The sequence below is a fragment of the Lactuca sativa genome, chromosome 6 (assembly GCF_002870075.4).
Source record: "Lactuca sativa cultivar Salinas chromosome 6, Lsat_Salinas_v11, whole genome shotgun sequence".
Classification (NCBI taxonomy): domain Eukaryota; kingdom Viridiplantae; phylum Streptophyta; class Magnoliopsida; order Asterales; family Asteraceae; genus Lactuca; species Lactuca sativa.
In genome coordinates, this window is record NC_056628.2 from 79,551,851 (window position 1) to 79,554,960 (window position 3,110).

The window sequence follows — 3,110 nt, forward strand, 5'->3', positions numbered from 1 at the left end:
AACCAAATATCGAGCTGTTGGATTAAATTGGTTAGAACATGGGCATGATGGTCATTGTTAACAGGCTCGGTCCATAGGTAATTTCTCATATTTTTAATCGAAAGTATGTCGTTTTGAATGGTTCTATACACAAGCTTATATACAAGACAACCACATATCCATTTATATATATATATATATATATATATATATATATATATATATATATATATATATATATATATATATATATATATATATATATATATATATATATAGAGAGAGAGAGAGAGAGAGAGATCATTTGAAAACTCATAGTTTCCCGTGAACCCGAAAACTAAAGGTGGAGTGTTAGATTAAAATTTTTAATGACTTGGATTGATCATGGCATAATTCTAATTATCACTTGTTTTAAAGGCATCAAAGACATGTTTTAAGCAATTATAGGGGCATATTAGGAATTAAAAATATCATTTCCTAACAATTAATAATTAATTTTTAGTTTATATACCAAACATACACTATTTCTCTCTCTATTCCTCATCAGATCTCTCTTTCCCTCTCTCTAACTCTCACGTCCTTCTGCATCTTTGTCATCAGTTCGTTGGAGTTCATCGCCATCGTCGACCTCACCTCGGCATTCTCTGTTGACTCAAGATCTGAACGGATTTTCTCTATTTGAACAATTGCCTTTTTACTCTTCAGGTCTACTACCTCTGCCTTTACTCCTCCTACCATTGGAAACAATGTCTCACCACTTTCCTCCTCCTTCCATCAACCACTTCTACCTTTTCAAACAATGAACAACAATTTACTGATCCATTGTCCTCATCTGTTATTTCATCGACAACGAATCCACGAGCCAAGAGATTGACGTCATTCATTTTCATCTTCGATTGCAACAGTAATCGTCAAATCACAATTGTAGATCACTTCGATCTGGCGAGGGTGTCTATCTGCCTAACCTCCGATATCAGATTTTTATGAGCTTGAATCTCACTCTAAATTTGGTATCTGCTGATGAAAATTTAGCTATCATCTGTTTCTACTGTTCATTCCTTACGTTTGTTTGACCTTTTTGAATTGTTTTTGCCTAATCATTAATTTTAACCTGTTTAGTCAATATGTTTTTAAAAAGAGTTAAATCCTTGTGCTGATTGTAGGTATAAAAATAGACACTTGTGTTATTGAAAAATATAGATATTTGTTTGCATTCAACATGTTCGATGAAATGCCTCAATGAGAAATATCACATGTTAACTTCACTTTGACTTCAATAATGATGAACCAATTCCAACTTAGGATTTTGTCCAAGTTAACATCGGAAATGTCGATGAACTCGTTGCCAACAAAGTGATTACATAGGTACTAACTATATCATTCTACCTAAAGTGGCTGAAATTTGAGTTATTGATTTTTTATAGTGTTGTATGACTGGATAAATCTTCATGATATTCATCAAATATGTTAAAGGTTAGTGTCTTGATACATTAATCCTAGTTTTTTTTTACTTAACTTATTAATACATTGTGTCCAGATTAAGATTAAGTAAAAAAGAAAGTCATAATAGCTATCTGGATTTATTGAGTTAAAAAGAAAAGGATCCTAAATCATTGAAACTAAGTAAAAAAGAGATACCCTGTAAATGTTGAAATGGTTATGGTCGCAGCATATTGAGGTATTGACACCAATGGAGAAACCCAACTACTATGTTGTCCAACAAAATCTGATATTCCTTTGCTTTTTTGATGTAATAGATTCAAGAAATTATTAAAATGTTGATCATGGATATTTAGCAAGTTCTTATCATTCTGGAAAAATATCTTGATTTATGCTCTTGAGATCATCTAGAACAACCGTAAGATCTTTTGCAATCTTTTTTCTTTTTCAATATGGAACTGGAATAAAAAAAAATACATACTTTTCCAGTTTAGGGTAGTTATATTTGGTCTTGGTGCTCTTTTTATACATATTTTTCTAAGTTAATGTTGTATTGGAAAGTAAAAAGTTGAATCTTTGGTTACATAATAATTAGGAAACATTATGTTGGTAAAGAACTATATCATTTTTGTGTTGTTTTGTTATAGAAAAATATTCCATGATCCATTAATCTTATTTTTTTTCAGTACAAAAGTACATTTCTGAAAGAGATTATGAACAATTTGGTATTTTATTATTGTCGTGCAATTTGAAAGTATATAAAAATCATATATTTCATCCATGTAACAGAATTTGAGATTTTTTTGGAAGTTTTGAGTGAAAATTGACATGAGACATTGGTGGATCTATTAATCGTGAGACAACTTAATTCTTATTGATTTGATTGGCTGATGCAAGATGATTTTTGTTTATCCTTATTTTATCTTCTTTTCTAATAGGACCCTTTGGAGATTATTAAAGAATTGGCTGAGTAATTTTTTCGGGCCGTACGTGAATTCCGGCGGAAAATGTTGGCTTTGTTGGAGGTTTTGACTTGCACCATTCCTAACGAAACACCCTCAGGTAAAATCTCATAATTTAAATAAATAACTTTCAATTAAATTGCTTGAAACTTTATGTTCCATGAAATGTACAATTGCTATTGCTTTGTGTATAAGTTCTCATTGCATGACTCCTCAGAATTAGTTGATGTCAGCTCTAGAAAAGGTGTTACAATATTATCATGGCAATTTGATGAAGATAGATATGAATTATATATAATTCACATGTAAATCGCATATAGTTCACATGTAAATCACATATTAATCACATGTGACTCACATGTAAATCACATATGAATCACATGTAATTCACATATAAATCACAAGTGAATTACATGTGATTCATATGTAAATCACATGTAATGCATATATAATTTACATGTAAATCAAAAGTGAATCACATGTGATTCACATGTAAATCCCAAGTGAATCACATATGAATCACATGTAATTCACATATAAATTACATGTGATTCACATGTAATTCATATATGAATCACATGTAATTCACATGTAAATCACAAGTGAATCACATATGAATTACACGTGATTTCCATGTAAATCACATATAATTCACATATGAAGCACATGTAATTCACATGTAAATCACAAGTGAATCATATATGAATTACTGTGATTCACATGTAATTC